The following is a 13568-nucleotide window of genomic DNA, read 5'->3' on the forward strand; positions in this document are numbered from 1 at the left end:
TCACATTCAGTTCATACTCAAAACTGATAGAAGTCGCATTTAATGTGTAATATGAACGAACACACAAAAAAATCTGGATTTCACCAAAAAATCTGAATTGTGCATTAAGACCTGTCGTCTGAACGTCGCCTTTCTCTTACAAGAAAAAGAACAGTCAGTTTGGTAAAAGACCATCTTCTGTGTCTTAAAATAGTTATAAACTGAGCTTCCCTTTGCTTGTTAAAATGCAGAAGCAAGATTTGCATGCAGTACCAGAAGTATATTTTTTGTCTTATTTTAAGGATTTTAATGAAACCATTTGCAGAATTTGCAGAAAACTAATGTAGCTTCCAATATATTCTACCTGGATATGGTTCCACTTGGTGCTGGTGCAGAAACTGTCCATGCTAAGTTGACCCCCATCTCAGTCAGTTTATCCAAGAGCTTAATTGCAACGTAATTAACATTTTCATGTCCATTTGGTATCTACACAGCAGCGACAGTATGCAGTGATAACATCACAGACTACTGCCTACTGTCTGCCCCTGTTTACAGATGTGTAACTACAGCAGGCGCCTATCCTGTAAGCACCCAAAGGACCCAGCTGGAGCGTGGCAGAGAGCAACTGATGGACTGTCAGACTTATTATTCTCATTCTCGTCGAGGACTCCACATGACATAATTGTGTAGTCAAAGGAATCACTGGTATGAAACTTTCAGGGTAAGAACTGTCTCTGACATTTGTGTTGGAAACTTAAAGCAAGACATTCCCACACAGATTGCCTTACATCATCCTGACTTTGACTTTATTAGTTGAATCACAATATAACAGTGTTCTTCAACCTTGGGGACCCCATGTGGGATCGCCTGGAATTCAAATGGGGTCGCCTGAAATTTCTAGTGATTCATAAAAATAAAATAAAAAATGTACTACTAAAAAATACTTTTTAACGATTCAATATATATTTCATTATAATTAAAACACCACACTTTTCCAAATAAAAATCAAGTTCAAATAAAATGCAAGATATAATATCTGAGAGGGTGCATTTTGATTGACCGGATCATGTGACCGGACACAGTCGCAATTGGAAAACTGAACCGAACAGAGAATGGAAAGATTGTGTTGATTTTATGATGTGGAAGAAATACGTAACTTTTGTCAATCTGAATCTGAACCTACTTTACACTTATTCTTTTTATGTGAACATTCTTCTAATTTTTGGTCCAAAATTGAAAATTATATCAGATCTAAAAGTAACAATAAAATAAATATAACATCCCAAAATGTAAGTACTTATTTTAAACATGATACTAACAATCTAGAATTTATTGTAAATTTGTTCATATTATTTGGAAAATGTCATATACATAAAAACAAATATACTAAAACACACCCAAATTTTAAAATCTTCCTATTAGAATTTGAAAATTATATTAAATCTTTAGAATTCATTTATAATAAAAAAAATAAAAAAAAAAAAGCACTAACACAGTGGCTATTTATAAACAATTTTTCAATACTGACTGAACTCTCTGTTGCATTTATTTATTTATATGTCAGATTTATTATTTATTTATTTATTTATTTATTTACTTTTTTAAAATTATTATTATTATTTGTATTTTATGCCTTGTAATTTTAAATCTATGCATTATTTTCTTAAACTTATATGTTCAAATGCTTTTTCTCTTTTGACATCTTGATGTTTGTTTAAAATTTTGTACTGTATACTCAAATGTTGTTAATAAAGTTGTTAAAAAAAAAAAAAAAAAAGAAAGATTTCTTCAACCGCCTTTTCCCACTAAGACATCTCCAAGTGAAAGTGAGAAGCAGACACCAAAAAGGTGCATTATATACATTATATAGATTAAATGTCATCTAAAATTAACGTTTATTTGCAACACAGTATAGCAAAACAATTCATTATCAAAAACAAATACATTTTAGCCAAAAAAAAAAGGTCTTTGTTTTGATTGTCTGAAGTCACAAGGAATTTGTGATGCTAAAATGGAGTCATGAGCCTGAAAAGGTTGGGAACCACTGCAATATAGATTGATGAATGTTAGATCAGTGTTGCTTCAAATTTAGTTTGTGTCATGAAATATGTTGAGAGAAAAGGTTCCATCCTTTTCTCTCAACACTGCAATGCAATGTGTGTGTCTTTTACAAAATATAAGAAAATAATATATGCACGCAGCAAAAAATAAAGAACAGCATGAAATTAAATATTACTGTGACTCTTTTTACTTTATTACACAGCAAAGACATGCAACAACAAAACCTATGGTAAAGTGCTAGCCTTAGCTGTTAGCATCATATGGCTAACCACTACTGAACAAAATACACAAAATGGAGCCAAACAGACAATTTTCCCACACGGTCTGGAGCATCTACACTTAACTCATCCTATGCACATTCATGACTCATGTGATTGTTTACCTGCAAAATACACACAGACATAGCAGTACATTGTCATCAGCACTGAACTACAATCCATGTGGTATCAGATGGTAAATGTTGAAGTATCATATCAGAGATATAAAATGATTGCATTTTAATGAATGCTTTCGCAAAGAAACCATAAACAAAATACATGCACATAATGCAGTGGTCAATATAAAATACCTCAAATATAGTAAAGAGAATTTAAGTTAAGAGTAAGCAATGCTAATTATCAAAACACAGATGACTGGCAGGAAAGTGTCACAAAAGAAGAATATGTGGCTCCAAATGATTCATACAGTCAGAACACCGATTAAAACGTGCCTATATTGATTAGAACTAATGTTATAATAAAGGATCAAAAAAATTTTACATAATGGTGAGCAAGATGTCTTTGCAGTATGATGTAGGAACCCCCATATTGTATTAAATCCATATGGTATGTAATACTTTAAAACTATTTCTTATATATTGTCTTACATCAACACGCTACACAACATTCTAAATGCACAATAAGACCATCATTCAGAGTAAAGTAATGTAATGTGTAATGTGTGTGAATGCATTAAAAACAAGTTCTGCTCTGTGAATAATTACAATAATCACCCCTAAGACTTGAAGAAATGGAATAAAAGAAGAAAACACTTATTAATGTCTTTCGGTCAATGCATTGTTTGTTACAGACAGACAGACAGACAGACAGACAGACAGATAGATAGATAGATAGATAGATAGATAGATAGATAGATAGATAGATAGATAGATAGATAGATAGATAGATAGATAGATAGATAGATAGATAGATAGATAGATAGATAGATAGATAGATAGATGTACAATTTATAGACAAGACTCTTTTCATCACACGTGCTCATCTAAACCACATCTAAATTAGTATCTTAGTATCTTAACTTTTGACTATGATTTTACAGTCGATTAAACAATATGACTATATGGGATGTCCATAAATTCACTAGCCTGTAAACTATAAATGTCCAGCCAACAAACCATTACAGAAACCAAACAGAGCATTTAAATATGAACTGCACATGTGTGTTAAGATCATCTGTGCAAAATTTTTATAGTATCATATCACAGGATCATGGCCTTGATCTGGATCCAACACAAATATCATGTCACATGTAAAGGCTGAGTGTGGGCACGTAACACAAGCGAACTGGAAAATCCATTCGGACACGGACATTCAGCAGAAGTGGATTTCATGCGGAGTCATGGGGGTCCAGCAGAAACTGAGGTGGCAACTGCTGACCATAACTACATTTTCTCCACTTGATTTGCTGCTGGGCTGGAAAATTTATCTCATGTGTTAGTCAGCACTGTCAGTTATGAATGAACGATGATGGCTGTCGAGGAGATCATCTGCTGCCTCTGGAGTCTCTGGAGTCTCTCTGTAGAAGATGGATTGTGAAATGGGATCTGGGAGTTGGAGCAGTGACTCGATGTACTGGTTCATACTGGGTTTCAGGGACACGTGGAATCAAAGACTGTAGGCGTAAAGGCTGTATATAGAACATACTGTAACTATTGACTGTCAGTGGACCATACAGAAGACAAGTACATGCTGAACTATTCGGTTTTTGTTACAACCATGGGACCAAGTACAGATTACTGCAGTGGTTCCCAACCTTTTTTGGCTCGTAACCCCATTTTACGGTTACTATAAACATACTAATGTTTATGAAATCTCATATTATGAAATTTAATGATTTGGTTTACTATAAAATAATGCAAATAATGTATAAAGCCAAATTAAAGTTACTCCCTGTCTGTGTACAAAGGCTCTTCTCAACACATGAGTCTAAATATGATTTGCGAGTTGTTTGTAAATTTGTTGTACAAAAAGCTAAAAAAGAGACAAAACAAAGATGTGTATCTGTCCTTGGAGTTAAACTATGGAATGAGGCCAGCATGGATTTAAGAATGTGTAGCCCATTTTTGATATTTAAAAAAATGGTACGAAAAGCAATTTTTGAAGGATACAATTGTTAAGATCTAATAAGTAATAGGTAAATAATTTATTTTTGATTCTACATTAAATTACCATTAATTTGGTTGGTTAAGTTTTCTGTTTTTGTGGTTTAGTTTTACTTTTTTATGTTTTTGATTGTTTGTTTGGTTGTATGCATTGTTGTTTTTTCTTTGTCGTATATTGAATGCTGGGTAGCTGAATTTGTTATGTAGGACAGGCATTAATATAAGTATTCTGCTTCTGCCTGGGCCTTTTCAGTCATTAACCTGTTGGTAATGTTCGCAGTGTTGACACTGGTTGTATTATTATGTGATGACTGAATAAAGAATTTCATCATCACCATTTCATCATCATTTTAACATCACAAATTTCTGGTGACCCCAGACATTCAAAATGGAGACTTTTTTTTGCTAAAATTAATTTGTTTTGGATTGTATAATAGTTTGTTATACTATGTTGCAAATAAATGTTCATTTTAATTGACATTTAGGCTATATCAGTGTTTTTCAACCTTGGGGTCGGGACCCCACATGGGGTCGCCTGCAATTCAAATGGGGTCGCCTGAAATCTCTAGTAATTGATAAAAATAACAATAAAAATAAAAACTTACTAATAAAAAATATATGGTGAGTTGAGAGAGACAATCACAATACATAGAAGACATGACAAACTGAAGCTGAAACTGAAGCACTGTGGTTCTGTTTATCTGTCAAATGTTCATTGTGGTCAGTTTCAGATGCTGCAGCTCTTTCATAATTCATAGTTTGAGTTCTTGTTTGTTCAGTATTAATTGTCAGCCTTGTAAATCCAAGCTGGACTGACTGTACATATCCTGACCAAGGAAAATTAAATTCTCACTTTGCGCAGTAATCTACACCTGGCTTTTCTGCCTCCGTCTATAATAATGTACATTATAAAGACTAAATGTACTTTAAAATTAACGTTTATTTGCAACATAGTATAGCAAACTATTATATGATCAAAAACAAATTAACTTAAGCAAAAAAAAAAAAAAAAAAAAGGCTCCCTTTTGAATGTCTGGGGTCACCAGAAATGTGTGAATCTAAAATGGGGTCACAAGCTAAAAAAGGTTGGGAACCACTGGGCTATATTGTATATTATTATGGACGGAGGCAGAAAAGCCAGATGTAAATTACTGCAGAAAATGAGAATTTTATTTTCCTTGGTCAGGATATGTACAGTCAGTCCAGCTTGGATTTACAAGGCTGACAATTAATACTGAACAAAAAAGAACTCAAACTGTGAATTATGAAAGAGCTGCAGCATCTGAAACCGACCACAATGAACATTTGACAGATAAACAGAACCATGGTGCTTCAGTTTCAGCTTCACAGTTTGTCATGTCTTCAATGTATTGTGAATGTCTTTCTCAACTCACCATATATTTTTTATTGGTAAGTTGTTTTTTTTTATTTATTTTTATCAATAACTAGAAATTTCAGGTGAGCCTATTTGAATTCCAGGCGACCCCACGTGGGGTCCTGACCCCAAGGTTGAAAAACACTGAATTACTGTGTGTTTCATGGTGTCTTTTACTGTAACACAGACTAGACTTCAATTTTCCTGAAGGAGCAGGTGCAACTGAAAAGGTCAAAGTTGAAATGGTCTATTTGCTGTGTATCATTATCAGGGAGTCAGGTTTTAACGGTATGATAATAGCCAGGTGTTTGACCTGCCAGCGGTTGTTTAATGGCAAACAATAACTTGGAGGAAATGTTGAGGCTTTTCCCCGTCTAACCATTACAACTGAGTTACATAGAGACATGTCACTAAAACTCAAGGGTTTGGAATCACACACCAAAGACCCAGTTAGGTCTAAGTTATTATCTGAGTAGAATTCAAACATCTTTTTCTAATAATGTTGCGGCCTGGGGTCAATGTGCATACTTTTTTCCACAGAGAATGAATGATGAGGCCTCAGGTTGTAGTTACACCAATTTAACCTATTTTAACCATGACTCCTGAAAAGACAACCCCCCCACCCATGTCTTCTTGTGCCAAGGTCAGAGGTAAACAGGTAGGTTCCAGCTGCGTTGGCTGGTTTCTCCATCCTGAGGCTATTTCTGAGAGCAGATCACTGTGTAATAGCTGATTTCAGTTTGATTACTGCTCAGCTGTCCTGACCTAACCCTGGAACTGGAAAACAAACATCAGCAATCCAAACTGACAGGGCACTGGCCTCTCAGGACCTGAAGCCAGATTTTCAATCAAAGCTTTATACTTTACAGTCTCCACTTACTCATCTTGATGATGTGATATGGCTCTTGTTACTTGATTTCTTATGCATGATCCAGGGATTTAGGTCTTTGTAGTGTGTCTCAGCATGGCTTTGCTGTGGGACAAATGAAACTGAGAAGAAATCAGTCTGATTTTTTATTTATTTATTTATTTATTTATTTATTTATTTATTTATTTTTTCAGAATATTTCTATTCACTGCTCTCAGGGTTGGTTGTTGGTTGGTTTGACTACCACTCTGAAACATCTTTTAGATACATCCATTGCCTGTTTATTTGAGGTGTGTCTGTTATATCTACACTATGATATCTTGAGAATGATTATAGAAGTCCATTGTAAATCTGCTTTTCACTATACCATATTAGAGTATTTAAGGTATAGATATTCTCTTCTTTTTTAGGGTTATGTTCTCTGAAAAACAACATTTTTATTGTGTAATGGATATGTTCAAGAGGAACATTTTGGATTGTTACTGAGACTTAAGTCATACATTTACTGGAAAATAAACTTGGATATTCCACAGAAGTGGTAAGTTTATTAAAAAAGATAACCAACACATTTTTGAGTGTTGAGTGTTGAATGATTCCACTATTGCAAAACTTTGCACACAGGTTCATTTTAAAGATTAGATAAAAAGGAAAGGTCTTTCACACAAGGTATTCACACATTGATTATATTCTTTAAAGCTCTGTATTTATAAAGCAAACATGCAAAAACTTAAGTACAGAATGTATTTATATCCACAATCAAAAAGATCTCAAAAACAACTGGTAGTCAGAAATAAAGCAGCAGGGCATAAGAAACTATTCCAGTATCTAACATATATTAAATATTTCTAAGTGATTTAAGCTAAACTGTAACAAAGTGTCTGAGTTTAAAGTTATGTTGTATTTTAACTAACTTTTAAGACTGTAAACAGTTTTCATCAGTCACCATGTATTTATGTGCTCTGCAAATAAAGGCTGACTGTACTCATTATATCTGCATCTTTAGGAATAAGTAGAAATTGTGGACTTTCTATAACTACACCATGTTTCTGTCAAAATTCTTAGCCCATCAACTGCTCAATCTGAGGACAGGGAGACATTTTGCATTGTGCAACTTGCTGGAGAGCAACAAACTGCAGCTGTTTCGATCTCACAAAGTTATCGTTACCTACATCTCTGTGACGCCAAAGCATGTTGGCTCTAGAAAATATGTAAAAAGGCCTCCTTAGAATCAGCGCTTGGTTTGTTCATTCTAGGTTACTGTAGAAACATGGCAGTGCAGCATGTGACAGAAAATCTGCATCCAAAAAATATCTCATTTTAAGGTAAATAAAACATAATCATTGTTATTTTCAGGGGATTATGCTTTTAAATGAATAGTTATGAAAATTATGTTCTGTTTCTGCAATAACCCCCCCCCCAAAAAAAAAAAAAAAAAAAAATCATACACTCCCTTTGAATAATTAAACTCCAGCATGAGAAATAGAAAACATAAAGGCTGTATTTACATAATCTACTTTGTATATCTTTGTTCACATCATATTTCCTTTTCACTCATGTAAACTGCAATGCCATCACTACCATCGTACAGGAAACTAGTGTTACACTTACTCTCCCACGACCGCTAGAGATCACAATCCAATTCAGGTCATAGACAGGTCAGTACCTGAATTTCCAGATCATAGCTGATGTTCTGACTTGAATCATGAGGTGCAGCCATGCTGGATTGAGACCACGAGGAAGGCTCAGCAGGCAGCACTAATCTACTCAGATGTGACTGGAGTGATGGATGTGGACCAGCCATTGCAACAACATGTCTATTTCAGTCCACCATTGTTTGGCATTCCGTCATTGCTGTGTATGTAGCAAGTCAACAACCAGTCTCCTGTGTGTACAACGCTTTTGCTCACAAAACAAAAATGATTCATAGAAAAAAAGGGCATGTGTTTCCTCTCTCAGCACGTGTCCTTCCACTGAGTAAAACTGCCCCACTCCCACTTTCCCCTCTCTGATATTCTTTAAAACACACACATTTGCAACACAAGTGCACACTTGTATACTCACACACAGACAAAATAGGAAATGTTTGGCTGGCATGGCAACACATTTCCAAAATGGAATCAATGTTTGGCAGCATATCTGTTGTCAAATAGTCTGTGGTCCTATGGCACTCCTTTTTTCTTGTAATAGGAGAGCGCTGGGTAGAGCTGGCAGCATCGGTCCTTTCAGAAACACTCGATTTGAAAGAGTTGCTGTGAATACCGCAAAGCACATAAACACCAAACAATGTTGCCATCTGCTCCTCATAAACTGAAGGAAATTTATGAGCTGAGTTACAAAGTGAAGCCTGGGTTTTCCAGGGTTTATCCTGGTCAAGTCAACAAACCACACAGTTCAGGACAGGTGACCTGCCCATCACTCTGCACTCCTTTTTCTTTGTTATAACTCAGTGAAGGGGAAGAAAACTCACTCCAGAGATAGTCTACACCACATGACTATTAATTAATGGCAGTGAGGGATACAATTTTCTCCTCAGTACAATACTATACAAACATTATTCATCATACTAGTGGTTATTTGTTCAGAGCAGCTAACATACATAGAAGGCTAATCAAACTTTTTCAATCTATAGAATCTATGAAATCTATAACAAACAACATTGATAATTTATATGAATATGATAAAAACAATAAAAATAAAAGCTCCAACAAGACACAAACATGTTCTAAATGTTCTTGTTACATTATATGACATGACTATGCCTTTGCTACAATATTCTAGAACTGTCTTCCTCAATCACAAAAATTTTTATGAGCTTTATAGCTTATGTCAGCTTTATCTTTAACGTCAAGCTTTTTTATAGTATACACTGTAGCCCATAAAATTGGAATCATTTTGTTGTGAGACACATTCCTCTTTTTATTTCTATACATCAGTAATCACCTTTGACCAGGTAATGATTACAAACTTACTTTCATACACTTTATCTATGAAGAATAACTGACGTTGTCACAATCACTTTGTGAGAAGACGTAAAACTGTTGAGTTCATCTATGAGTTCATATGCATGTGTTCATTCATTTGTATGTGTATGTCCATTTGTGTGTATGATTTGTGTACATCTCCGTATCATGACAGTTTTACTTGTTATTTTATGCACTTTATGCACTTTTTATGCACTTATCACCTACTTCCATGTGAGTGTGTTTTTAAAAAGTACTACATTAAAAAAGTTGTACTTCATTACTGAAACTTTAAGTGGATAATGACTGACAAACAAGTAAAATTAAAACACATTGTAAGAAATCTGTAATCAGTAATGAAACAATGCTAAATTAATGTAACTACTTTTTTTTTTTTCTCTTTTCTGTCTAGGTGCTTTGTAAATGTATAAATTGCAATATTTTTATATTGAGAAGTACTCATGTTATTTTTAAAACAATCTTAAGAAATCTGTAATCAATAATGAAACAATGCTAAATTAATGTAACTATGTTTTGTTTAGTTTTTTCTGTTTATGTGTTTTGTAAATATAAAAATTGTAATACTTTAATATTGGCAATGGACCCCAGGAAGAATAGTCTCTGCTTTGGTAGAGACCAATGGGATCCTTAAATAAAGAAATAAAGAAAGTAGTGAACAGTAGTGAATAGTCATTCTAAGACTAATTGTTTTGTGGTTGTTTTTGGTCTATAAAGCCAAAAGTTACAGGAAGTTTTATGGGATTTAATGTTTGTAAGAAAAACTCTTTCCGTCGTTGTTATTACAGAGGGGATATTGTGTGTGTGTATATAGTACAGTACATGACATATTTTCAGATTATACAACAAGGAGGTCCAGGTACACTTGGGTGGCGTATAATAAAACCAATAATTTGAGCCTTTTATGAGGATGTAAATCACACTGAGATGCAGAGGTGGAGGGGAGGGCTCAGCATTCGTGGCAACCATGGTGACAAAGTGTTGGGCTGAACTCTGACACCTTTGAGTGGAGACATAGTCAATCAGTGACATACGACACTGACGGCCACCTGTCTAAGTACGATAGGTGTCTGCTAACACACACTTAGAAGTATAATTTAGCCCTGGACACACAGCTGTCCTGGACATGAAGATTAATGAGGCAACTGAAAGAAGAAGAGTGTTTTTCTGAATGTTTGTATTAAAGATTTATGAGAAAAGACCAACACATAGTTGAGAGAAAACAAAAAGTTCAACTGAAGAATAACTTTCCCTGTAAAGATTGTTTCATGGGAACTTAAAAGACATGAAAAGTTTGCAAGTTTTTTGAAGCTAACACACAAACATGACCCCGGTGATCAACCAGAAACAAGATAACTACATAAAAGTCAGTGACGTCATTCTTCTGACCTCCTCTGAAGTCTTCAAAGTGTACCCCTGGAGGTTTTTGCTGACAGTATAAAAAAATACAGCTTTCTTTGAAAACCCAGCCAATGTTTTCTCACATGTAATCGAGGCTGTGCAGTTCAGGGCGCTGTAAATTTGTGTAACGTGGCCTTTCCTGTATCCCTCTAACCGGTGTCTATGTTTGCCAGCCACAACTACAATGCTCCCTATTTATAGTGCTTTTACTTGAGATATTAACTCTCTCTCCTGCTCAGTCTGCCACTTCCTGCCAGAAAGGAAATGTGTGTTTGTGTGAGTGTGTGGTTTACTGACCTTTGGGAGCTGCAAGCAACCGGATTACTGTTGATAGCAACGGGATTTTGTGTTTCCAGCCCCTTTTGTGGCAAGTTAGAGTGGTGAGATGTAAACAGATCAGTCTGTGTTTTTCTTTCACTTAATCTCACGATAAAAATCAGTGATAATACATGTTAGAGAAAGAGAAGGAGAGAAAGTGATAGCTAAAAATACAGTTTGCCAGGCCAGGTGACAGGTTTTCTGCATAAGCACAGCACATTCAGTATCTATTTCAGGGCCTTTGAATGAGAGTGAGTAAGCGTGAGTACGTGTTTGGATGTGTGTTTGTGTAAGCCAACACCTCATGGTTGAGATGTCGGAGTTCACCTTCCTACAAGGCCATTATCGAAGGAAAAGCTGCGACTGGTTGGAACATCCTGTTTTGGACGTAAACACAGTCTGTGCTTTCCTCCCAGTGTCTGAAAAACAATCTGCCCCATCACTTGATTCGCACAAACAGACTCCCCGGTGTCTAATAATCATGCGGATACATGCTTTTAATGCACTTTAAAGGGACGAGGGTCTTATAGAAGTGCGATCAAGGTGGCAGGTGCTTTCGGTTTGTCTCCGCGACTTGGACAGACATGAGAGGGACGTGATAGGAAATCCCAGGGAGGAACAGACTTGCATGGCTGGCGTGTCCATCTGTCTGACTCGCACCTCCCGGGACGTTTTTTTCTGACATCACCTCCTCTGGTCAGTGTGAGGTTACAGTATATTCTGTGTCTAGATTTCCTTCCATTTTATTTGAGGCTGATGGGCAACATAACAGCATTACACATTTTGCACGGATATTAATCTTACTGACAGTGCATATTGCTGGTAGGGCTGAGAGTTAAACTTCAATACTCTTTTGGCATTGATTGAAATGCTTCTGTAGTATAGAGCATAAGCACAGTGCCTTAAAGGTGGGGTACGACATCTTAAAAAAACAGTTCGAGCAAACTACATTTTGAAAATACTCAATTCAAAAGTCCAAACCCCTTTCTTCAGACATCCCCCGAAGCCACGTCTCCAGAGTGATGGCACATGCAATGCTTGTTCCTGAGGGGTCACGAGCGCTGCACAGCAACAATTCGCCGGCTCTAGCCCCAGCCCTGGCTCCGTCCCCAGCTCAGGCTCCGACCCCGGGTACGGCCCTCAGCCCCAGCTATAGCTCCGACCCCAGCTCCATGCATACCTCAGTCAGTCTCCTCCAACACCCCGCTCTTACAGAACAGCCCCAGTTCATGCCTATCTGGCTAACATTACATTTCATAGTGATTTATGTTAGTGACAAAACCATTTGCTGGTGAACTTTCCATCCTAATATAGCTAATATAGCTAAGCTCTGGCTCTGTTTCCTGTACAAGTGCTCCAAACCTCTGAGAACGCATGATTCATGCATGAAGAGGGGTACGCACAGAGGGGGGAGGGACAAATGGCAGTTGAGTTTGATAGACATATCACTGTTCAATCATTTCAACTGGGCGCTCAAAATGATTGGATGGTGGTTTTTCAGTCCTGACCATTCTACAGGTGACTACATTTTTTTTATTTTTGTGTTAGAGCATTTAATTAATTGGTTGTAATTGGGGTGTGAAGAGGATTTTAAACAATGTAGTGAAAAATGCTCCAGGAAAACATCTTGCACCCCACCTTTAATTATCATTTTGTTTTCTATTTAATCATTTAGTCCCTGACTATATTCAGTTTTGCACATTTTACATCACACTTTATCCAGGTAAAGTTCTTTGAAAATGGAAATTGAAACTACATCTTGCTGCTTTATCAGCGCTGTATGCAAAAGCTTCATTTATAAAAAAAAGAAATATTTCAAGTTGAGTTAGTGGTGAGGGCAGCACTGTGATGGAATGGTTAGCACAGCCACCTCACGGCAAGTTGATCCTGTTCTCCGAGGTAGGTTCTCTGCGGGTGCTCTGGCTTCCTACCACCATCCAAAGACATGCATTTAATAGGTTAGTCAGTCAGTCCAAATTACCCATAGGTGTACAGGGTTATTCAAAAAGAATGAACCGATTTCATGACGCATTGCTTCAGCTCTCAAGCATCGTCATGGAATGAGTCAGTGACCATTTGAAAGAGGAGTTTTCTAAGTTTGAGCTTTTTTAAATGAAAAAGTGCCCCAGCGATGGATTGGTCAGAAGGGGGCCCAAGACCTTGCTCTTTGTGCTTGGCCTGCAAGATCTCCAGACCTCACCATGTGTG

The sequence above is a fragment of the Sphaeramia orbicularis genome, chromosome 15, assembly GCF_902148855.1.
Source record: "Sphaeramia orbicularis chromosome 15, fSphaOr1.1, whole genome shotgun sequence".
Classification (NCBI taxonomy): domain Eukaryota; kingdom Metazoa; phylum Chordata; class Actinopteri; order Kurtiformes; family Apogonidae; genus Sphaeramia; species Sphaeramia orbicularis.